The sequence below is a fragment of the Jaculus jaculus genome, chromosome 12 (genome assembly GCF_020740685.1).
Source record: "Jaculus jaculus isolate mJacJac1 chromosome 12, mJacJac1.mat.Y.cur, whole genome shotgun sequence".
NCBI classification, from domain to species: Eukaryota; Metazoa; Chordata; class Mammalia; order Rodentia; family Dipodidae; genus Jaculus; species Jaculus jaculus.
This window is the reverse complement of record NC_059113.1, coordinates 63,984,900-64,010,947: the sequence shown is the minus strand read 5'-3', so window position 1 is coordinate 64,010,947 and position 26,048 is coordinate 63,984,900. Positions and strand designations below refer to the sequence as shown.

General features: G+C 39.4%; 1 pseudogene; it reads left to right on the top strand.

Annotated features, from left to right (window-relative positions):
• Window positions 1–796: 796 nt before the first annotated feature.
• Window positions 797–4,055, top strand: LOC101594159 (annotated as a pseudogene).
• Window positions 4,056–26,048: the final 21,993 nt, after the last annotated feature.

The window sequence follows — 26,048 nt, the reverse complement described above, 5'->3', positions numbered from 1 at the left end:
CAGGAAAAGGGGCAGGGTGCACAGGTAGAAAGGAAGCTCTAAAACAGGGGATGAGAGACAGAATAAATAGAAGGAAGATAGAGGGAGAGACAGAGATGGGTGGGTGGGTCATGTACCTTAAATCCATAAGAAGCCAAGGAGAGAGAAAGCTACAAAATGAGGGACAAGGCTTTTATGCTCCTTTGGGGAGGAAGGAGAAACTGCCCCAGCAAGGGAGGAACCTTGGGAGGTTTGTGAAGGTGTGGGTTGGAAGGGTGTTGGGGTTGGAGAAGGGAGCTAGGCTGGTGGAACCACTCATGGGGAAGTGAGGCCTTTGAATCTGAACTAGAAGAATAAAGCTGGAAGTGAGCTTGAAGCTTATTCCTTGATGGCTAGCTTTCATAATGACAAGGTACCATGCAGGCTCCAGGGGGGAGAAAAGTCATTAACCTTCTTTGCCTACTGTGGATCCTGTGTGCTCCACAATGGACTTGCCAGGCAAGATGTGCCCACTGGTGTAGTAGTGACATAACTGTTATATGGATAACTAACTGCTTTCTTGTTTGTTTTGAGTCCCATTCCACAGGAGGAACTTCATTCCTGACACTATAAATCTGGCCAAAAGACCACAGTAAGATGGGTGGGGCCAGCAGCTACATAGGGGTAAGTGATTCTTAACAGGAAAAGTTTGCTTTCAACTTAGAAATGTTTCTTATCAGAGTTGAGTTGCTGCTTATTCCTTGATATATATCTCAAAGGATATATCTGCTTTTTGTCACAAAGATATTTGGAAACAAAATGGAAATGAAAGAAAAGAATGTATAGGACATGGAACCCAAGGTCTTGCCTATACAAATACAATAGTGAGGTTAACCATAAGCTTGAAGAAATTAGCCCAGAAAAAGTAATAAAGTTTAAACCTAAATTATGCAAACAATGGCATGAATTTGTTATAGATTTTGTGGATTGTCATAAATCCAAGAAGGTTGCAGACATGGGATGTGATGACACCAAGATCCTAAGGCTGTTAAGAGCCCTCAGTGGAGTGGGGACAAGGAGGAGGGAAATGATGTTACCAACATATGATGTATCCATACAAAGTTTCTACTTATTAAAAAAAAAATAAAAACATGAAAAAGAATCTACCCATGAATTCAACTGCATGTTAGAGTAGATATCAATTAGAAAACATTATGATCTGTGTTTTGAATGTTTGGTCAGCAGATAGTGGCAATTTGGAAAGTGGAGCCTTCCTGGAAGAGGTATGTTATTGGGAGGAGTCTTAAGGGTGTTATAGCCAACTTTACTTTTGCAAGAAATCTGCTCACTCTGTTTTCCACTTGTTGTAGCAGAGAGGATGTCCATCCTCTGCTCCTGTCATACTTTCCCCTGCCATCATGAAGCTTCTCCTATAAGCCAAAATAAAAACATTCCTCCAACCAGCTGTTTTTGCTCAGGTGCTTTTTCCCAGCCAGAAGTGGGGGCGTTAATGCTAGAAACATGGTTATGGGGCTTTTTAGTTAATGAAGTTAATTTGCAGGAGCAATGTGGGAGGACTTGAAGCCTTGGCCAAAGAGACACCTTGTAGTGCTATAAGCAAAGTCTGATAGACCCTTCTGGTCAGAAAATTGAAAGACCTCAATGCAGGAAGAACACTGTACTGTGAAGGCTTAGCGTATGAGGGATAGGAAGAACTTTAGCTGGACTGGACTAGAGGAGTTTGTGTGAGAGGCTTACTGTACTCTGCCTATATTCTGAGAACTTAAACAAGGTTTAGCTTAGAAGAAATGTAAGGGCTGGAGATGTGACTTAGTGCTTAAGGCACTGGCCTGTGAAGCCTAAGGACCCAGGTTTGATTCCCCAGTACCCATGTAAGCCAGATGCACAAGGTGATGCATGCATCTGGAGTTCATTTGCAGTGGCTAGGGGCCCTGGCATGCCCATTCTATCCCACTTCCTGTCTCAAATAAATTTAGGCCGGGCATGGTGGCACATGTCTTTATGTCCAGTACTCAGGAAGTAGAGGTGGGAGGATCACTGTGAGTTGAAGGCCACCCTGAAATAGTGAATTCCAGTGAGATCCTACCTCAAAAAGAAGAAGAGGAAAAAGAAGAAGAGGAGGAGGAGGAGAAGGAGGAGGAGGAAGAGGAAGAGGAAGAGGAGGAAGAAGAAATGTAAGTAGATGAATATGTAACAGAAAGAAATAAAAACAGGCTGAAGATACCTGTTTAAGCTGCAATTGCTTGAGAGAGTACCACCATTTGATATTGGACCAATTGTTTTGCATTGGACAGCAAGAATAAGTTTTTACTCTTTTGAAAGTACATCCTGAATGCTAAAGAAATATCCTGCTCTTCAAAGGTGGCTTATTCCTTGCATTAGCAATTTGGTACCCTGGTACTATGGGAGTATAACAAATACAAGAAAGAAAGGGCCAGTGGGGGCTGGAGAGATGGCTTAGCAGTTAAGGCATTTGTCTGCAAAGCCAAAGGGTCCCAGATCAACTCTCCAGGACCCACCTAAGCCAGTTGCACAAGGGGTACATGTGTCTGTAGTTTGTTTGCAGCGGCTGGATGCCTGGGTGTGCTCACGCTCTCTCTGTCTCTCTCTTCCTGTTTTTCTATCTCAAGTAAATAAATAAAATACATAAAATAAATTTAAAAGAAGAAAGGGCCAGTGGATGTGCAATGCAGTTTTGTTGGAGATGGCCACTGGCCAATGTGAGGCACAGTTACTGGAGTCATAGGCCCAGCGGAGCCATGAGAATGAGATTTAGGTTGCAGTGGCAATTCCAGGATTATTGAGATACATGGACTGTGAGATGACTGCCAATGAGAGCATCTGGTTCAGTATGGAGTTTTCCCCATGCTGTGGGAAGCCCAGCAGGAGTGGCAGAATTGGAACTCCAGAGATTTCATCACTGCCTTAAGATGTTAGATTTGGAGTTACAGAATTTGATATTTTCCTTCTTTTAGATAATGCATTGGTTCAATCTTTCTTGCTATGCCCAATGCCTTGTTTGGCAGTGTGAATGTTTGCTCTGTTCCATTATGCTTTTGGTTTTACAGGTGCAGGGTAAGAGACCTTAGACAATGAGGATGTTTGAACAGTGTTGGGACTGACAAAAACTATGGAAACTTTTGAAGTTAGACTGAATGTATTGTATTTTACATCATGGATGGTTACAAGTTTATGGGGACCAGGGTTTTAATGTAATGGTTTGAATCAGATGCCCCCATAAACTCATGTGTTCTGAATGCTTGATCCCCAGCTGACAGTAATTTGGGAGGTGGTGCCTTTCTTGAGGAGGTGTGTTCTTGGGGACAGGTTTAAGGAGCAATAACCAGCTCACCCTTGTCAGAGTTCAGTTCACTCTCTTGCTGTTGTTTCCTATCTATTATACTAAAGGTGATGTCCAGCCTCTGCTCATGCTGTGCTTTCTCCTGCCATCATGAAGCTTCCCCTCAAGACTGTAAGCCAAAATAAAAAAGTCTCCTCCCATCAGCTACTTTTGGTTGGGTGCTTTGTCCCAGCAATGAGAAAGTGACTGAAACACAGTCAAATGGGCACTATTTGTTTCCATATTTGGGAGAGCTTGTAGAACTCCAAGATCTGGATTTAACAGTCTCCTTGTATTCTAGCTCTGTTGTAGACAGAGACTCACATTGCTTAGATTTGACATAATAACTTGCATCAAATTAATAGAATGTTTGGATGAAGAAAATCTGGCCAGATTTCCTGATGTGGTTTTTGGATACATGTCAACTTCCATGATTATTATCAGCACACCAAACTCTGAATTCAACCTTATTTCCTCACAGTAACCTTGTAGCTCACAAATTTGAGCAAAGCTGAATGGAGTTTCAGACAAGGACTTCACAAGTGGTAAATGGCTACAATTACTTCATGGAGTTTACTGGAGTAGGAACACCACAGCTGGTGATGAACATGTTGGAAATGGTACCCAGACAGGCATTTTCAGGAAAACTCCAACTACTCAGTTGAACTTACCATTCAGTCATGAGGAATACCCAAGGCCAGACTTTGGCTCCTGCATTAACACATATCACTTTTGAAGTTCTCAATGTTTGTTTGTGTGTTCTTCCTGGCAGCTCATTATTTCTGACTATTTTCCTTCAATTGTCATAAACTAGGAGTAGTTACAGATAAAGAATAGACATGGGCTGGAGAGATGGCTTAGTGGTTAAGCATTTGCCTGTAGGACCCTGGTTCGAAGCTCAACTCCCCAGGACCCACGTTAGCCAGATGCACAAGAGGGCGCACGCATCTGGAGTTCACCTGCAGTGGCTGGAGGCCCTGGCGCGCCCAATGCAAATGAACTCCAGACACATGTGCCACCTTGTGCACCTGGCTAACATGGGTACTAGAGAATCGAACCTAGGTCCTCAGTCTTTGCAGGCAAGCACCTTAACTGCTAAGCCATTTTTCCAGCCTTAGACCTTATTTTTTACTTTATTTGTTTTTTAGGCTCATAGAAAAATTGAGTGGAAAGAACTTAACATCCTTGTTCACCTCTATGCCACCTATACATGCACAGCCTCCCACTATCCACAGCTCACACAACAGAGATGCATTTGTTGCTGTCCATAAACCTCCATGAACATAATGTCACTCAAGTTTCAGTTTCTCTAGGGTGTATTAATGAGGTCTTAGTGCATATCTTCACTATGCCAATGGGTATGTAATAATATCTCATTATTGTTTTCAATGTGCAGTTCCCTAATGACATATATGTCAGCATTTTCATGTTTATTTGCTCTGTTGCCATTCCCCTACATAAGACATCTTGGTTGCTTCATTTATTTTATTTTATTTATTATGATTTTTTTGCAGGTGAGTGCTACCATATCTGGTTTATCTGGTGGTGGGGCTGAACCCAGGGCTTCATGCATGCTACCAACTGAGCTACAACACTACCCCTGTTGGCTTGATGTTTTACAATTATAAATAAAATTACTATAAGCATAAACGTTTCTCTATGAATATAATTTTTTATTTGGTGAGATGTCTATTCAAAATTTCTTTTTTTTTTTTTACTTCGGTTGTTTTTTTTTTTCTCCTTGATAAGTTGAAGCTTTTTAATATATAACCCAAGCTAGTCTCAAACTCTTACTTTTAAAATATTTGACTGCCAAAACTCAACAAATATAATTTATTTCACAGTTACAGTTTTTAAAAGGTAAAAATATTACTTCCATTTATAAGTAACTTCAAGACTGCAATGTATGGATAATTTTGCTGACAGTTCAGAAATATTCAACAATCTTTATTAAATGAAGTTACATAACGCCAACTCTTTTTTGAGTAGAAAGGCAATAAATAGGAAAGTCAGATTTATGAAACTACATAAACTTATGATACCACAAGGAAATGGAATAATAACAATAAACAAGTGATAATGATATTATCAATTAAAATAGCATTTCATAAGGACTTAATTTCATGTATCTTTCCACACTGTCTCATATAATACCAATTGGTATCAAGCTCTTGATCCTCCTGCGTCTGCCTCCCAGCTGCTGCAAGGTCCCCAAGCCCAACTTGTGCATTTTTTTAAATGATATTTAATATATATCGGCCTAACTTTCATCCTTTCAGTTAAAACAATGCAGAATCATCTCACTGTGGTCCTGATGATAGTTAAAGAAATGCCAGAAGAATGGGGGTGATGGAGGAAGGGGACTGTCATTTATTAAGTTCCTGCTTTGTCTTTGGCATCTATAGAAACAATGTGGTATTGAGTGTCAAAGTTAAAAGGCCAGAGATGCTAAACTTACAAAGGGCTCTGCTGGTTTGACAACTACTCCAGAATAGAAAGGGGGCTGTGCTCACACCTCTACTTCACACCTAAGTCCCCATACTGTGCCAAGAATTTCAAAAGAGGATGGCAGAATAAGTGAGAGTTTGTTTTGTTCATTTGTTTATTGTTATTGTTTTTTATTTTTTTAATTTATTTGCAAGTAGAAAGAAACAGACAGAAGAGAGACAGAGAAAGAGAGAGAGAATGGACATTCCAGGACCTCTAGATGCTACAAATAAACTCCAGATACATGCACCACTTTGTGCATCTGCCTTTATATGGGTACTAGGGAATCAAACCTGGGTAATCAGGCTTTGCAGGCAAGATCCTTAACCACTTAGCAATCTCTCCAGTCCCCAATTTTTTTTTTTTGTCTGATTTTTTCCAAGGTAGGGTCTCACTCTCTCCCAAGCTTACCAAGAACTCATTCTGTAGTCTGAGACTGGCCTTGAACTCACAGTAATCCTCCTACTTCTGCCTCCCAAGTACTGGGATAAAAGCATGTACCACCACACCTACATGTTTATTGTTATTGTTTTTCACTGTGCACAGACAGGTGGAGGTCACACCAGGGTCTCTAGCCACTGCAAATGAATGTCCATCTGTCTTTACAAGGGTAGCTGGGGAATTGAACCCTAGGCAGTAGGCTTTGCAAGTAAGTGCCTGTAACTGCTAACCCACCTCCCCAGCCCCTGTAATTGGTTTTGGTTTTAATTCAGTACAATAAAGGTAGACTGATTAAGACAAGCAGCTTGAAAATGTCCAAGCCTACTGACTTACAGCTATTTGTAAGGCATGTGAGCAGCATGTGTGAAAAAGATTCCAGTGAGATGTTATATAGCACTAACAACTTCAAGAGGGCTTGGGCTTGGTCTGTAGAACATGAGAAAGCTCTCACATTACTGAGCTCTCGTCCTCTTGCTCTGACTTGTTGGCACAAAACATCTGTGTGGCCATGAGAGACTGACACTGACAGAGACCTGCTGCAGAAGCATGGGCTCTGCTTCTTAAGGGAGCCTGCAGATCTGGCCTTGTTGGAGGTATTCCTGCTATCCCCACCAACCTCATGAGCAAACTATTAGAACCAGTGTACAAGCTCATTTCCTGGGAAAGCTTGCCCCAAACTCCCCTAAGTCTTTCCTTCTTTCTTACTTGCTTGTTTAGCTATACAGCTCAAGATGGCTTCCAACTCCTGACTGTGTAGCTCTGCCTCCTCAGACTTCAACCCCAGACTCCCTTAAAGCAAAATAAAAGCTAAACTACTTCTATTACTGACACCTCATATCTTTTTTTCTAATAAAAACCAAACTCTTTCCAAAACATAAGTCTATATTAAAGAAAGGCAGAGATGGATATGGTGATGCACCCTACAATTTTAGCTCTTGGGAGGCTTAAGAGGAGGATAATGGGTTCAAGGCCAGCCTGAACTGGATAGCAAGATTCTCTCTCAAACTAACAGAAATAGTAATTAAAAAAGAAGAAGGGTGGGCTGGAGAGATGGCTTAGCAGTTAAGCGCTTGCCTGTGAAGCCTAAGGACCCCAGTTCGAGGCTCGGTTCCCCAGGTCCCACGTTAGCCAGATGCACAAGGGGGCTCACGTGTCTGGAGTTCGTTTGCAGAGGTTGGAAGCCCTGGCACACCCATTCTCTCTCTCTCCTTCTATCTGTCTTTCTCTCTGTGTCTGTCGCTCTCAAATAAATTTAAAAAAATAAAATAAAATAAAAAAGAAGGGTGTCAGTTCCCTAATAAACATCATAATTTTATGGTCAAAATCACCAGATACAAAATTCATTCTATAATATTTGTGGTTGAGTGCTTTTCTCCTCCAAAATAACAAAGGATTCAACCACAAGTTTGGACAACTCTTTATATATTTTTTTTTTTTTTTTGAGACAAGCCCACAGACTGCCCTATTTTATGAGCAAGAGAGAGACAGAATTGGCATGCCAGGGCCTCCAGTCACTACAGTAGAACTCCAAATGCATGTCCTACTTTGTGTGCATGTGCAACCTTGCACACTTGCTTCACCTTGTGTGTCTGGCTGATGTGGGACCTGGAGAATTGAACATGGGTCCTTAGGCTTCCAGGAAAGTACCTTAACTGCTAAGCCATCTCTCCAGCCCATGTCACTTTCTTATACAGACATCTCTCAGGAACAAGTAGTCTGCAGAGGGACAGACACACCCACTATGTAAGTCACTTAGGCTTACATTTATGAAAAGTCCAACAGTAGGCCAAACTCCCTGACAGGGATAACAACCCAAACAGTAGCTGCTTTTCCAGACAGATGGGTTAGGACAAGGGATTAAGAAACTTTCTGGGGTAATGGAAATTTTCTACATCTTGATAAAGTTCATGGTGATGTAGGAAAATATATTTGTTCAAACTCAAATTATATTTAAAATCTGCACATCCAATTACATACAAATTATACCCCCATTCAGAAATACATATGAGAAGGGCTGCTGTGGTGCTCGGAGCTCCTCATAGACAAGTTTTACCTCCATTCAGAAACAAACATGGGGAGGATTTCTGTGGTGCTCTCAGCTCCACATTAGGACCATGAATTCTTATTACCCTGGGATCATTGAAAGTCACCACCAGATGACAGACAGCAAAATGTACAAGGAGTCAGGCCTTCCAGAAATTATGTTCTCCATGGTTTTTGAAAGCGCATTGCCCAGTCATTATCTTGAGAGGAACAAGCAGCTGGCTCTGAACAAAGAAGTTTAATGGGAAATGGAGAAAAGAGGAGAGAAATTGAGTCAAACAATGCCCATTTCAGTGCCAGACATGCAAAACCAAGCCTTACAAGGTGGAGTGATGTACCCTTTCTGCCAGTAACATCATGAAAGACACAACACTGGATAATGAAGGGTCCTCTAATTGGCATAATTTGAAGTGTATTGTTCAAAACATCCTGAAGCCTGAGACAGCAGCAGCAGATGCAGTGGCTGCCTCTCTTATCTGTGAAAATAGGTGTAGGAGCAAAAAAAAAAAAAAAAAGATGACTGCCTTGTGTGCATTGTCAGTGCTCTAACTTGCTTCTTTCAGCCTTTCTTGCCATTTGAAATTCATCTGGGTTTGAGCTGACAATTTCAGAGTTTGCATGTGACCTCCTACCTAATTTGTTCACCTCTGATTTAAATTAGCACACTACATGTACATTATAGCACCTCTGAAAAGCAAAACCTACAGGAAAGCTTGGGTTTAGTTAGAAGATTTCTCTCCTTGCAGGAGACCACAGATGTGTGCTATTTAATGGTAAAATTCTTATGTTGGCTGGCTGAAACACAGAGAGAACACAGACTTGCCTTCTAAATTCTACTTAGGCTAAATGAGCTATGCAGGCAACAGAAAGGGGACTGCCTTTTCCTTAAACATACATATGAGCAGAGATGATGGCAAAATAACTTGTTTAGTGGGAAATGTATTATGTAAATGTATTTATACCATTAATTCAGCTTGTAAATTTAACCCAATCAAACATAGAAAGGTTTCCGTGCAATGAATATTTCTGAAGTTGTTTAATATGTTAAAATAAATATCAAGCAGCTGACAGAAAACATGTCCCCCACATCAAAAAAGCTGTTTTGAAACATTAATTTAAATGTCTATTGAATATTTACAGTCATGAGTTTTTAATTCTTAAATTTTCTTTTTAAATATATTCAGTGTGCCATCCATTCCAGCATGTAGACTCTGAGGGACATGCCAGGAGCCCTAAGTTAATAAGGGCTACAATGGTTGGTGGAAGAAGGCACTGTTTGAAAAATAAGCATATTCGATGCCACCTGGAAGGTGGCAAGAACCACACACGTTTAAGGAGGTTTACGCCATCCTATGGTGCTTGCCACTCGTTGTTTGCCTACATGAAGGATTTAGAATATTAAACATATAAGTATTAGCAGGAAAAGGAGTAATTTAGAAGTGTTTTGTTTAGGAAGGTAAACAGGACTTTATACATTATTATTTTAAATTACCAAGTATGGGGAAAAAATGCCTGTTTTGTTCTTTGGAAGAGAAAACGAAATCTGCAGGTTGTGTTTGAAATATTCTGAGCTGAGAGACTTCATGGAGACCCCAGGCTCACCTAGCAACCGTCCCAAAAAGGTATTCTAGCTCTTAACCGGGAAGATTTATTGCTTTGTGTTGGGAAGTGATTAACATTTCTCAGATTAACAGGATCAGGCCAGAAAGTGCCCTGAGGGAGAAAACAGGGCCCCTGTGCATGGTTTTTAATGTGAATTTTCATCTTCCACAAATTCTTGTCATTGTATGTGTGCCTCATTCTTGGAGCACTGATTCCTCAAGAAGCAGAAACAGTGTCCTCCTTGTCTATTCCCTAGAGTCTTATACCAGGCCAGGCAGGTTCATGTCTGTCACCAGAACTAAACCTGCCCTCCCACCCTCCACTCAGGATTGGATTACTACCATAGCTTTATTCTCAAATACTTTTGAACTCTAAGATCCACAAAGAGGGAGAGGGAGACAGGAGAAAGCCCATGCTTTAGGTAAATGCCCACTTGGAGTACAGTGGTTCCCTAGTCCCTGTACTCATGATTTCACTTTTCAAAGCTTTGGTTATCTGTGCACAATCATGGTCTGAAAATATTGACTAGAAATTACAGAAATGAATGATATATAAATTTTACCATTCTGAGTAGTGTAATGATACCCCTCACTGTGTGCTTTCTCCTCTCTGGGGAGCAAATAACTATGACCACCCTGGACATGTTATCCACCCACTAGTTATTCAGTTATCATGTCTCTGATATAAACACAGTGCTTGCATTAAGGTGACCCTTACTTTTCTTAACACTGCCCCAAACTTTCACCATAGTATGGCTTATAGTTCTATTTAATTATTGGCAATTTACTTACTGTATGTCTATATATGAAAATCACACACACAGTGATGGTGTTGACCATAGTTTCAGGCATCCAAGAAAGGGTTTTTGAATGGTCTCACAAGGAGAAAAGGGGACTACAGTAATGAGTTCTCACCTCTGGATTTACTCACAAAGATACCCACAATAGCAAAAACAGATGTAGGAACACAGTATGGATTATAGGTACAAGGCATTAGCATCTTGTGTGTGTACACCATCTAATGGTGTTTGGATAAATGCCAAATGAACGCATGCCAGGCAAAATATGATTTAATGGAGGGTCAGGGAGATGTATTTGAGCACTATTCCCCCTGACTGCACTCACAGCTTTTATTCAGATTCAGGCATCAGCACAGATTATGTGTTGTTTGCTCAGGTTTATTTCGTCAGGGAATCTTTGGAGAAGCTATGAATCCCTGTCTCCATGAAGTGCTACCCAAGGTTCATAGTTTTCTATGTCCCCAGACTTAGCCTGTGCAGATATTAGCCTTTTGCCAATCAGCTTGATCTCCATATCTCCCTTTTATTTTTCTTTTAAAAGCAGTCTGATGAAGCAGACACATTGTTGTTGCTGGCAGGTAAGTACTTTTAGGTTGATCCCTCCAACTGTGCAAAAACAGAGTACAGGTAATTAATGTAATGGCCACCAAAGTGTAAGGCCAAGTGTTTGAAATCCAGGAAGATGGATTAAACCAAGGCAAATTGTTGGCAAAATCCTGGTAACAAGATTATCTTTTTAATATTTTTTGTAAGACAGTACTTTTTGACTAATTTGGTCATGTATTCAATTAATTTTTACAGTAATATAATTAAATAGGGACCCTTGAAGATGTTCATTAATTCCATCTCATGTACAGTTAGATTTATATTAAAGATATGAGGACATAGATATGTCTCCACTCACAATTTAAAGTATCCTGGAGCTGAGTGGTTTAAATTTGGTCACCAACATATGTCATACTTGATTTCATAAGTTATACTTGGGTTAGCAGCTTTTTTGTTTATCGCATGTTGTATAGTAATGGCACTCATTACATTACACACAGTTTGATATAAAAGTGTGTTATTAGAGTAGATTAGGTAAGCTTTGTCACTTTCACGACAGAAGCAGTTAGAATAAAAACAGCAGTGGGGCTGGAGGGATGGCTTAGTGGTTAAGCGCTTGCCTGTGAAGCCTAAGGACCCCAGTTCGAGGCTCGGTTCCCCAGGTCCCACGTTAGCCAGATGTACAAGGGAGCGCACGCGTCTGGAGTTCGTTTGCAAAGGCTGAAGGTCCTGGTGCGCCTATTCTCTCTCTCTCTCTATCTGTCTTTCTCTCTGTGTCTGTCACTCTCAAATAAATAAATAAAAAATTTAAAAAAAAAAAAAAACAGCAGTGACTATACTAAAAGTGTACCAGAAACCATTTAGGTCTGTTGAAGTATTATGCTATTTTATTAATTATAGCAAAAGCCCTGGATTCTTTTTAAGGCTCAGTGTAATTTATTGAGATAAGGTGCAGGCTTCACATCACTAACATACTTTTATTAAGAAACAAGCAGGTAAAGCTGGAAGAGCATGGAATATGAAATAGAATTTTTTGTGTGTAATGTGAAAATGACCAATAAGAAAGACATATGAATGGAGAGTACAAAGGTGAATTAGTCCAATGTGGTAGCAATAGAAAGTAAAGAGATATTCTTTACTTTTTTTAGAATTTACTTTCCCACATTTAATAATTTTTAAAAGGTGGACCCAAGTCACCAAACAGGTTTGTGGTGGTCATGTTCCTAAAAAAGTTGGGGGCTACATAGCTTACTCCCCATATGATAAAATCATTATTATATACTGTCAAGTCATTGACAGAAGTATAGACAGACAAGGAGTGACTATGTTTATCATGGATCCACTCTTTAGGGTCCCAGTCAATAACAGAATAATTTCCCCATCTGGTATAAGTCCTACAGGGCCCTTACATGTTTCCCATGGGATTTCTTGACATTCAGGATGAGGGTCTGTATGAACACAGCAGCAGGGTATAGGAGGCTGAAACAATTTATTTCTTTGCCACTTGTATAACTACCTGCAACCAAAAATTTATCTCGTCTGGTTTTTAAGTGGAGCCAAGCCTGTAGCTTGGGTATAAGGCATAAATTATTAGAACCCATGCAAATTGACAAATGAGTGGACCAATAATTGATTTCTGAGGGTGAAATGTGGGTAACATTAAATTGACTATTAATTTTAAAGGGCTCTATGCCTCTTAGCCAAGAAGTGACATTATTGAAAATGGGGAAAGGTAGATCCATCTGTGGAACATATAAAGGGAGGTCAGCAGCGAAAGCCCACTATGCATTCCCTTTTGCCCCAGGTAAATACATTACCACTCAGGAGATGACTGCCATTGTGTCTGCAAGCATAGTGGTAGGGTTTGTGGTTGTCCTGACACAGTCAGAACCACCTCAGTGTGGTGGGAAAGTTTCTTCAGACTCCATTAGTCACAGTAGGGCCTTCCTGGTGGGCAGCAGGAGCAGAGGGCTGGCCAGAATAGATTTGGGCTATTCCTAATTTGAGTAGCCATCGACCTTCTTTTTGAACATTAAAAAAATTAAAAGTAATCATAGTAGTATGTGTTTTAGTCAAGGGTAGCTATGGCCTTAGCCCTTATTCCCCCCTCTTTTTGTTTAAATAACATGGCTTTTTATATACCATGTGACCTTTTTGATCTAAAACGTGTTTTTAGATTGAAAATATACCTGATATTTGAAATATTATTTCTTTATATTTAATGGTATCTTTATTATTATTGTCATAAGTTAAAAATTAAAATGAAAATCAAGGAAGCTACATTTTTTAGAAAGTATAACAATTATAAACATAGACATAATATAGTAACAGTCCTATGGTTGGTTAGTAAATCCAAATTAATTAGTTAAAGATTTAAGTTATGATAATATATATTTAGAAGGTAACTTTAAATTAATTGCAGCAAGCATGAATAAGCATAAAGCCAAAACCTTAGAGATGAATTATTTTTAATTTATTGTAAACATGATTTTAGCAATTTAGTCTTATATTAATGTTTATCCATGTACTTTTGAATATTCACTGGACATAAATTTAGTTACACATAAGAACAAATTACATGAAACATAAATACAGAACAGCATAACAAGTGGCTGGTGACAAAGAACCTAACTGAATTCAATTTCTATGAGTACTCAGTTATGAGTCAATATTACTATATCAGCAGTATAGACAATGTACATGACCCTTAGCCACAAAGCATTATAAAGGCCAAATAAATTCTGTAGTTTTTAAATTTGTCATTAGTTTTAAAAATCAAATAATTATCATTATTTTTTATAGTATTAAGTAACCTTAAGGCTAGGGCACTGACATTTTTATTTTTGAGAAGTGACATATATTTGTTTTTCACTGGGAAAATTTTGACACTGAGAGAAGGTAAAAGGGATGGAACAATTGTAACTCACATGAGGGTCTGGTGATCCTCATTTTCTTCATGCATTAGGGAGTGGTCAATAGTTCCTATTATCATTACTATAGACATTGTATCACTAAATTGTTTTATGTTAAAGTTCTAGTAGCTACCTAGCCAAAGTGTCTTTTACTTCAAGATGGATTATGCTATGTCTAGAGAAAAAATTAAATGGCCTGCAATATCCCCAAGGTGAGGGCATTTGTCTATGAGGGAGAGAATAAAGTCTTGAAGCAGGAATAAAAAATATAAGTAATAAAGAGTTTTTGTAAAATTAGAATTGAGACAGTGACTTATAAAATAAATTTTTGATTAATTACACTTGTTATTTAAATTTTTAATTATATTGTGCATTTAAAGGAATTTGGACTAAATTAACAGCTTTATCTATATGACTATTTACTTTAAAAATAAACAATAAATCATACTGCCCACATAAATCAACTCTTGTTATTGGAGAAGCATTTAACAGTTAACTGGAAAACATCATGGATATATTGCCATAATTCTTCTTCATAAATATTGGGGTAATCTTGTATATTGTTTGTAGATAGTTTTATAAAGCCATTTATTATTGTAACAGGTAGTTTGATGCAAAATTGTGTTTAATTTATGAAAGTTCAATAAACCTAAATATGTTAAATTAAACCAATTATCAATGAAAAACTTACCAACACACAATTAAAAAAAAATCTGCACTCATGGTAGTAAAATAATTTTCTTAAATTAAGGCACTAAAAGGTTAGTGCAAACCCCAGTAAAATTGTCTTATGTTTGTTAACTCAGTGCTTATCAAAAACAAATACATTATGCAATTACAGAAATGATGTTCCTTGCAAAATGATTTTAAATCTGGTTCTCTTTCTTTAACTATTTTACTGACAATTTCCATAATTATAGACAATAAACTATAATAATTCCCTCTACTCCCAAACTTTACCCTTCACAAATCCACCCTCTAACATATCCCCTCCCCCTCTCAATTAGTCTCTCTTTTATTTTGATGCACCCACCACCATGTGTATCTGGCTTACATGGGTACTAGGGAATCGAACCTGGGTCCATAGGCTTCATAGGCAAGCAAGCACCTTAACTGCTAAGCCATCTTTCCAGCCCAAAATTTTGTCTTTTGATTCCAATGAATATTGCATTGCCCAAACAAGTAGTATTTAATGTGTTTTTTAATATTTTATTTTATTTTATTTGAGAGGGAAAGAGGCAGATAGAGAAAAAGAGAATGGGTGTGCCAGTGCCTCTAGCCACTGCAAACGAACTCCAGACACTTGTGCCCCCTTGTGCATCTGGCTTAAGTGGGCCCTGGGTAATAGAACCTGGTCCTTAGACTTTGCATGCAAGCACCTTAACTGCTAAGCCATCTCTCCAGCCCAAAATTTTGTCTTTTGATTCCAATAAGTATTGCTTTGCTCAAACAAGTAGAATTTATGGTCTTATAAATCCTTTAGTAAATCCAAAAAATAACATTTCTAGAGGTTTTAAGAAGTTAAGATGACTTAAGTTTATGAGTATAGGCTTATAAAGTCTTTTAATATACCAACAAACATTCACATTCACGCACATTCACACTTTAAGTTGATATATCAAAAATATTTTAAAATCAAAATTAAAAATAATAAAATTGAATTGGCCACCAGTTATATATATTTTGAATTTTACATTGTTGTGCTCTATTTTTTTCAAGACAACATACAAAAACAAAATTGAATAGATCATAGACACACATGACAAGCACATAAATCTAGGTGCGCCTTAAGAAAATTAGGGTGTAACTTTATATCTTTTGAGATGTAAGACTCAAGAACGTGAAAGATCACTGGTGAAGTTACTTGTGTAGATCTACAACAAATAATTATCCATTTATTTTTTGAGAGATAAACAGCAAAGAGGGAGAAATCCTTTTAAATGAGTATGCCATCTGCAAATAAGGATAATTTGACTTATTTTGCCAGTTGTATCCATTTTATTTCTTTCTCTTGTTTTATTGCTCTAATCAGGCTTCAAGCACTATACTGAATGAATGTAAAGGAAAGTAGACACTGTTGTCTCCTATATTTTAGAGGAAATACTGTCAGGTTTTCCCTCATTAGGCATAATATTGGCTATAGGTTTACCATTTATACCCATTATGGTGTTCAAGTATCCTATTCTTGATTTCTTCAAGGCTTTAATTATGATGCACACAGAGTTGTTAAACTTTGTCAAAGATCTTTTCTAGATCAACTGAGATGATCATGTAATGTCTATCCTTGAACCTATTTGATATGTGATTTATTGATTTACACATGTTGGTTGGACCATTCTTAAATCCCTGGAATTCATCCAGTTTTGTCATGGTGTACAATCTTCCAAATATGCTTTTAAGCATTTTCCTGATGATCTAGAGTTTTCAGACTCTGCAGCAGCAAGTGACAGGTAGGTGGCTCTTGAGGTTGATCCCCTACTGAGCTGACACCTGTCAAGCTCCAGGTCATTCTCAGGTAGGGGTATGTTCCCAGGCTTCCAGACACAGGCTACTTTCCCCTGTGCATCTCACTGTGCATCTCACTGTCGCCCTCCTGTCACCTTCATCTTTTGTTTGTTAGTGGCCATCCTGCTTCCCACAACTGTCTCCCAGGGCTGGCTGTCCCTCACCCTGAAGGTGTAGAGGGTGAGCATCAGGCTGCTTGACTTCCCATTTTCAGGCCCCCATGGTAGGTCCTACCTGGCTACTCCCCTCTGAATTCATAGTGATAAAATGGGATTCTTTTCCACTGCTGACCTCTCTCATCAAAGCCTGCCTGGATTGTAATCTTGTTAGGGCTGTGGATTTGCCCTGAAGGTGGAACTATCAGTTCATTTCACCAGGGCTGCCTGACTTTCCTCTTGATGATGTTCCTGCCTACTGTCTCCACCAGCAGCCATACACCTGTGCCGTGTTCTTTTGGCATGCTTCTTCATAGAATACTACCTTTCTTTTTCTATGTGCTTTTCAGTACCCTATCATTACCTTTTCACTACCTACAGTTGTGAATTTCCAAAGCTCTTCCTCTTTTTGTTTTGGAATAGTCTTCCCCCTCCTGTTATTCTGACTCTTCTCTGACATGAGGCACACATCTTCTTTATTAACACCCTGTCCTTTCCATGCATAGCTTTTCCAGTTTGGTTTCATCTAGGAAAGATTACTCAAATGGACTCTCCAAATGTGATTGTCTCTGTTAGATGCAGTTTTCTGTCAAAATGTGCTAGCGCCAGCTGGAGAGGTGGCTCAGTAGTTAAGAGCATATCCTGTGTAAGCATGAGGGCCTCAGGAAGCCTGAAAGACTGTTCAAGTTTGATCCCTGTGACTCATATAAACAGCTGAGCATGGCCAGTGCTCATCTGTAATCTCAGCCCTGTAGGGGAGGAGAGAACAAAGAATCATTAAAAAAAAAGAAATCATCAAAAAAAAAAAAAAAAAGTTCAACCCGGTGGGTGGTGGCATGATGGTGCACTATTGTTTTGCTCTATTTTTTCAAGACAACATACAAAAACAAAATTGAATAGATCATAGACACACATGACAAGCACATAAATCTAGGTGCACCTTAAGAAAATTAGGGTGTAACTTTATATCTTTTGAGATGTAAGACTCAAGAACGTGAAAGATCACTGGTGAAGTTACTCGTGTAGCTCTACAGCAAATAATTATCCATTTATTTTTTGAGAGATAAACAGCAAAGAGGGAGAAATCCTTACAGATAAAACTATCTTCTTAAACATTTTAAATAAAAACTTTGATTCTTTTATTCAGTCTATATATTTTGCCCTTGAAATCTAGGGAAATTCTTTTAATCACTTAATAAGAATACAAATTTAAAGACTTAAGAGGTTCATAACAAGCAGAGAAATTTAGAAAGAAAGCCAAGTTTTTATATTTTGAATCCAGAATGTTCTACTTTAAAGAGTAGCTCTTCCACAGTGTTGCCAGTTGTTCTCTTGAGGGTAGGAGAGTAGTTAGAATATCTTGGGAATCAGTCTGTATGCAGGATCCCACCACAAAAGGCATGCATGCACTTTGGAAAGAGGTAAGCAACATTATCCAACAAGCCTTTGAAAGGAAAAGAGAGAGATTGCTATTTGCCGTGGCACAGTGAAAGCGGCTTGGTCACCCCTTTGGGCCCAGCTTGTTATAAACCTCTTAAAAGACTTCAAAACACATAAAACTTTAGCTCTAGTAAACACTTTAAGCAAAGCAACAGGAAATAAAACTAACATACAAAAAGTAATAGCTCTTATATACATCAATAATAAACTCATAGAAAGAAATTAGAAGGAAAATTACACTTACAAAAGATTTTAAAATATTTAAAAATATCCGGGTGTGGTGGCACACACCTTTAGTCCCAGCACTTGGGAGGCAGAGGTAAAGGATCACTGTGAGTTTGAGGCCACCCTGAGACAACATTATGAATTCCATGTCAGCCTAAGCTAGAGTGAGACCCTACCTTGAAAAACCAAAAAAAAAAAAAAAAAACCACAAAAGACAATCAGAAATAAAAATTATCTAGAAATAAACCCAACCAGGTAAATGACCTACTGATTCATTAAAATACCCATTAAACTATTAATGACATTCATCCCAGCACTAGAAAACAAATCCTAAAATTCACATAGAAGCAAATATCCAAGACATTCCTTAAAGAAAGCAATGCTTGAAGCATCACAATACCTAATCTCAAAGTTATATCACCATCCCAGTAACAGATGCAGCATAGCCCTTACACAAAAAAAGACTTGGGAGCAATGTAATGCAATACAGGACTCAGAAGTAAACCCAAGTAGTTAAACCACCTAACAAAGGTGTCAAAATCGCATATTAGAGAAGAGACAGCCTCTTTGGGAAAAGGTGGTTGGAAAAGTGATAATCTACATGTAGAAGAATGAAAATAGATCCAAATCTCTTCTGCTGTACAAATATCAGCTCCAAGCTGGGTGTGGTGGCACATGCCTTTAATCCCAGCACTCGGGAAGCAGAGGTAGGAGGATCACCATGAGTTCAAGGCCACCCTGAAACTACATAGTGAATTCCAAGTCAGCCTGAGCTAGAGTAAGACCCTACCTGGACTCCCTCCCTCAAAAGCAGACAAAAAAAACCCAAATATCAAAAGCTGGGCATAGTGGTACATACTTTTAATCTCAGCACTCGGGAGGCAGAGGTAGGAAGATTGCTGTGAGTTCGAGGCCACCCTGAGACTCCATAGTGAATTTCAGGTCAGCCTGGGCTAGAGTGAAACCCTTCCTTGAAAAACCAAGAAAATAAAAAGCAACTCCAAATGGACCAAGGACCTTAATATAATACCCAAAACTTTGAAACCGCTAGAGGAAAACAATTTAAGATATAGGCACAGGAATCTATTTTCTGTAATAGACTCCAATAACACAGGAAACAAACCTAAGAATGTACAAATGGGCTTATGTGATATTAAAAATCTTCTGCACAGCAAAGGAAACAACTACCAGAGTGAAGAAACAGTGAAAGAAATGGCCAAACTGTTGGCAATTGCTGAGAATTGGGCAGAACTAAATCATCATGTCAGGTTAAATAAGCCATACCCAGAAAGACAATACTGTATTTTCTCTTATATGTAGATTCTAGATTTAAGTGCGTGTGTGTGTGTGTGTGTGTGTGTGTGTGTGTGACAAAACCTGGAAGGGGAACATAAGAGGGGAGGAAGAGACTTTAAGGGAGGAGAAGAAGAGAGGGTAGTATAATATACGTGATGAGAGGTATCAAGGGAGGCTCTCTGGGGCAGAAATGGAACCAGGTGGATAAAGGGCATGCAGAGAGAAGTGAAGAAATGAAGGAGAACAAAATATAATGACACATATGTATGAAAATGTCACAATGGGGCTGGAGAAATGTCTCAGTGATTAAGGCATTTGCCTGCATAACCTAACAACCTGAGTTCAATTCCCCAGTACCCATGTAAAGCCAGATGCACACAATGTCACATGCACTTGGAGTTCATTTGCAATGGCTTGAGACCCTAGCATGCCCATTCTCTCTCTCTCTCTCTCTCTCTCTCTCTCTCTCTCTCTCTCCCTCTCTCTTTCTGTTTGCTAATTTAAAAATATATATTTTTTAAAAAAGGAAATGTCACAGTGAAACTCAGTACTAAGAATGTTTTTACTAAGTAAAAAAATTAAAGTAAAATAAAAAAGAAGCTGCCACTGTGGTGGTGCTCTTAGTATTCTTAACCCACAGAGCTATGAGCCAAAGTCAGTCTTTCCTTTGTAAATTATACAGTCTTATGTTATTGCATAACCCAAACTGAGAAAGATTACACATATATATATACGTAATATATATATACACACACATGATTCTTGATTTACAATTTGTGTGTATGTTGAAACTAGAAAGGGGAGCACAAAAGGGAAGAAGAGATCTTAAGGGAGGATGGAGACAGGAACATGAAAGCAGAAGAGAGGACTATTTGGAGGGAGACCAGGAGAGAATAGTTGGGGAGGGAATGATGAATTAATACAAAGTATAATAATACATATGTATAAAAATGACACAATGAAACCATTAAAAGTTAAAGTATGCCAACTTTATATAATATATATTAATAAAAGCTATTGAGATAGACTAAAAGATTTTAAAGCAATTGTTAATTTTCACAAGCATCCAATATATTATGTAGTGAAATCAAAGATTCTCCTGAGCTACTCCTATCTTGAAATTATAGTATAATTAAACAGAATAAGCATGACTTGATATAAAGATTTTCTCCATATCTACAGATTGTTAGGAACATATTCTGCACTAAAATGAAGCAATGTTACTGCCAAAGCAAACTCATATGTTGCTCTTAGTAGGGTTCCTTTAGCAGTAAGTATGATTTTAATAGGGCTACTAAAATGGGAGATTCTGGGTGCAAGGATGTGCTATTTATATTTGAATTATTTTTTTTAAATAATTGCAAGGAGATTTCTGGTCAAGATGGCATCCTCCTCGGGAAAGGAAATGCAAGATATTAAAGGTTCACTGGGACTCAGAGGGAAGAGCATTCTCTAATAGACCTCCAGTGGAAAGGTGTAGAGGGGCAAAAAATGGAATTGTCTGATTCCCATGTTCCAGGCCCCTAATCCCCTGAAGCAGCTATCCTAGCCATAGACCCAGCCTCAGGTTCCTCCTGCACTAACAGCAAGCAAGGGGACACAGGCCAGCATAGCTCCACCTGTGCCAATGTGCATGAGCAATCTACCTGCTCCACCCACACCATGCCAAAGCCCCTAGCTCACCTTCCCTGCTCACTTTCCCACCTGCACCAAGGCCCCTTGCTCTTCTACCCCTTCACTAAAGCCCCTTGCCTCCCACTTGCTCCCCCACTCACACAAAGGCCCCTCACCCCTCCACCCAAAGCCAAAGCTACTTGCTCTCTCACCTGCCTCCTAGCTCCCCCACCTGCACCAAAGCCTCTCACTCCTCTGCTCCTCCCCAAACCCCTAGTTCCTCTGCCCCATGCCAAAGCCCCTAGATCCCCAGACCATGCCAAAGCCCCTTGCTCGCTTGCCTGCACCAAAGCCGTTCACTCTCCCTACCCTACCTGAAAGTCTCACCACTCTCCCCCCACCTCGACCTCAGCCCCACTCTCCCTGCCCCAACACTGTGATGGGCAGACCACAGCCCAAAAGGAGCATCCTGAAAAATCAAATGCATGTAAATCCAACAAGATGGCTCAGTCCTATAATAGATGTCTCCATTCAAAACATAGAAGAGCCCAGCATGGTGGCACATGCCTTTTATCCCACCACTCTGGAGGCAGAGTTGAAGGATCACCATGAGTTCAAGGCCACCCTTCAATACTCCATTATCAGCAATAGATAGATCATTCAAACAGAAAATAAACAGGGAAGTGAGAGAGTTCAACAAAACCATAGAACAATTAGACCTAACAGACATCTACAGAACATTCCATCCCAAATCCACAGAGTACACATTCTTCTCAGCAGAACATGGAACCTTCTCTAAAATAGATCATATACTGGATCACAAAGCCAGTCTCCATATATTTAGGAAGATTGACATCATTCCCTAAATGATATCAGATCAAATGCTATATTGCTAGAAATTAACAACAAAAGACCCACCAAGAATCCCATCAGCTCTTGGAAACTGAATAGCTCACTTTTCAACAATAAATGAATAGTGGACAAAATAAAAAATTAAATTGCAAAATTTCTAGAAATGAATGAAAATGAGAACACATCATACCAAAACTTATGGGGCACAGTGAAGGTGGTCCTCAGGGGAAAATTCATAGCACTAAATTCCTTCATAACAAAGACAGAGAGTTCCCAAATCAATAAGCTCATCCACCTAAAGGCACTGGAAAATAATCCAACCCAAAAAGCTCCAGACGGAAAGAAATAATTAAGATCAGAGCAGAAATTAATGAATTGGAAATGAAAAATACAATTAAGAAAACTGATGAAACAAACAGCTGGTTCTTTGAAAAAAGATTACCATACCCCTGGCCAATGTGATCAAGGAAAAAAAAGAGAGAGAGATGCTTCAAACTAACAAAATTAGAAATGCAAATGGAGACACAACAGACACAAGTGAAATTGGGAAAGTCATCAGGACTTATTTCAAAAATCTCTACTCCTCAAAACTAGATATGGAGGAAATGGATAAATTCCTGGACACATACCATCTACCAGAGCTAAACTCAGAGCCAATTAATCTCCTAAATGAACCTATCATACCCATTGAGATTGAAAAGGTAACCAAAAGCCTCCCAAAAAGAAGAGTCTAAGACCAGATGACTTTTCAGCTGAAATCTATCTAACCTTCCTGGAAGAACTAAAACCAATCTTTATCAAACTGTGCTACACAATCAGAGAACAGGGAAAGCTCTCCAACACCTTCTAAGAAGCTAGTCTCACCCTAATTCCAAAACCAGGTAGAGATGCCACAAGAAAAAAAACTACAGGCCTATTTCCCTGATGAACTTACATGGAAACATCCTGAACAAAATCCTCACAAAGTGAATCCAACAATACAGCAAATGCATTATCCACCTTGGTCAAGTACGCTTCATCCCATGAATTCAGGGATGGTTCAACATATGGAAATTTGTCAATGTAATACACCACATAAACAAAGTTAAACACAAAAACCATATGATCATTTAAATAGATGCAGAAAAGGCCTTTGACAAATTACAACATCACTTCATGATCAAAACATTGGAGAGAATTGGCAGGGTCAGTTTATATCTCAACATAATAAAGGCTATATATAAAGCTCCTAAAGCCCAAATAATACTTAAAGGAGAGAGACTGAAGGAATTCCCATTGAGATTGGGAACAAGACAAGGGTGTCTACTCACTCCTCTGCTTTACAATATACTACTGGAAGTCCTAGATCAAGCAATAAGACAGGAGTAAGAAATAAAATGGATACAGTTTGGAAAGGAAGAAGTTAAGCTAGCTCTATTCACAGATGAAATTATTCTATGTGCAAGAGACCTGAAAGACTCCATCCCAAAACTTTTAAAGGTGATTAACTCCTTCAGCAAAGTAGCAGGATACAAAATCAATGTACTAAAATCAGTAGATTTCTATATGAAAATGACAAAGATAGAGAAAGAAATAAGTGACATTGTCCCATTTTCAATAGCAAAAAATAAATAAATAAATAAAATACCTTGGAATAACATTAACCAAGGAAGTGAAAGATCTATACAATGAAAACATAAAAACACTCAAAAAAGAAAATGAGGAGGATTTGATAAAATGGAAAGACCTGCCATGCCCCTAGGTAGGAAGAATTAACATTATGAAATTGGCAATCCTACCAAAGGCAATATACAGATTTAATGCAATAACAATCAAAATACCAACATTGTTCTTTACAGAGATAGAAAAAATGATCTCAAAATTCATATGGAAAGACAAAAGGCCTCAGATATCCAAGCATATCCTCAGCAAAAGCGACACCTCTGGAGGCATCACCATACCTGATTTAAAGCTATATTAAAAAGCTATAGTAATAAAAACAGCATGGTACTGTCATAAAAACAGGAGAATAGACCAATGTAATAGAATTGAGGGCCTGGACTTTGGGTCAAGTAACTACAGCCACTTGATATTTGTCAAAGGCCCCAACAATATAAGCTAGAAAAAAGACAGCATCTTCAACAAATGGTGCTAGACAAACTGGATATCCTATGCAGGAAATTGAAACTTTATCCACTCATCTCATCATGCACAATGATCAAGTCCAAATGGATCAAGGACCTCAATATAACACTGGAAACTCGGCTACTAGTGGAAGAAAAATAGGGGGAACATTCCGTGGCATAGAAGCAGGAAAAGACTTCCTGAACAAAACCTGAGTAACACAGGATCTTAAACAATCACTCAACCAATGGGATTATATGAAGTTGAAAAGCTTCTTCACAGACAAACATACAATAAGCAGAGCCAAAAGATTATGGACAGAATGGGAGAAAATATTTGCTGAGTATCCAACTGACAGAGGCCTAATCTCTAGAATCTACAAAGAACTCAAAAACCTAAACAATAAAAAGTCAAACAACCCACTCACAAAATGGGGCAAAGACTGGACAGGCAGTTCTCAGGGGAAGAAATACAAATGGCAAACACACACTTAAGAAAAGGTTCATCATCCCTAATCATAAGGGAAATGCAAATTAAAAAACTATGAAATCCACTTTACTCCAGTAAGGATAGCAAACATTAACAAATCAAATGATGGGGCTGGAGAGAGGGCTTAGTGGTTAAGCGCTTGCCTGTGAAGCCTAAGGACCCCGGTTCGAGGCTCGATTCCCCAGGACCCACGTTAGCCAGATGCACAAGGGGGTGCACACGTCTGGAGTTCGTTTGCAATGGCTGAAGGCCCTGGTGCACCCCTTCTCTCTCGCTATCTGACTCTTTCTCTGTTGCTCTCAAATAAATAAATTAAAAAAAAAATCAAATGAGAGGCAGAACAAGATGGCTGCTTAGGTACCATGCCAAAGCAGCCTAGGGGGAAAAAAGACCAAAAAAACTCATCAAAGTACACACTTTTACTAAACAGTGAGGTGTATAGGAAATCAAAATGGCAGTGGAGAATTAGAAGAGATCAAGAGCCCTCACAGCCTGGCAAAAGCGGCTCTGGTAAGTCTGTCAAATGCAGCGGCGGCAGCGCACCAGAAAACTGCAAGGCTCTGCTCGAGCCACAGGAAAAGCCAGGTGAGGGGAGCTCTCCGCAACTCAAGAAACGTGAAGGGAGAGGAGCAGTGAACAACAGAGGAGCAGACCAAGAGGTACAAAAACACGTGGAACAATGAGAGAACCAGAGCAGCTGAGTCTCCCTCCCCTCCCCCACCGCCTGTGCCCAGCTCCAGTGAACAGAGCAGCGTCCCGGGACCCGGCCAAGCCAACTTAAGCAGACAGCAGGACCCAAGCATGAGCAGGGTCCCGCAGCAACATCAGCGGCTCCGGCACAGGCAGCAGTGGCCCCAGCAGTGGCAGATCTAACAGCAGCAGCTTCAGAGGCAGCAGTCACAGATCCAGCAGCAGCAGCGGAGGATCAAGCAGTGGCAGCTAAAGCAGCAGCGGTGGACCCAGCAGAGGTGACAGACACAGCAGCGGCAGCTTTAGCAGCAGTGGTGGTTCCAGCAGCAGGGTTGCCAATCTGCAGGTCCACAGTTGCGAGGCTCGGTTTGCCCTGCAGAAAAAGCCAGTGCCCAGTTCCAGAAATCAGAACAGCAGCCCAACGACCCAGCCAGCAACTTGACTGAGACCAAAATCATCCAAAAAGGTAACTGGCATGGATTGCACCAGGGAAGGGTTTCACTTGGCCACAAGCTGACTTGGATCCCACA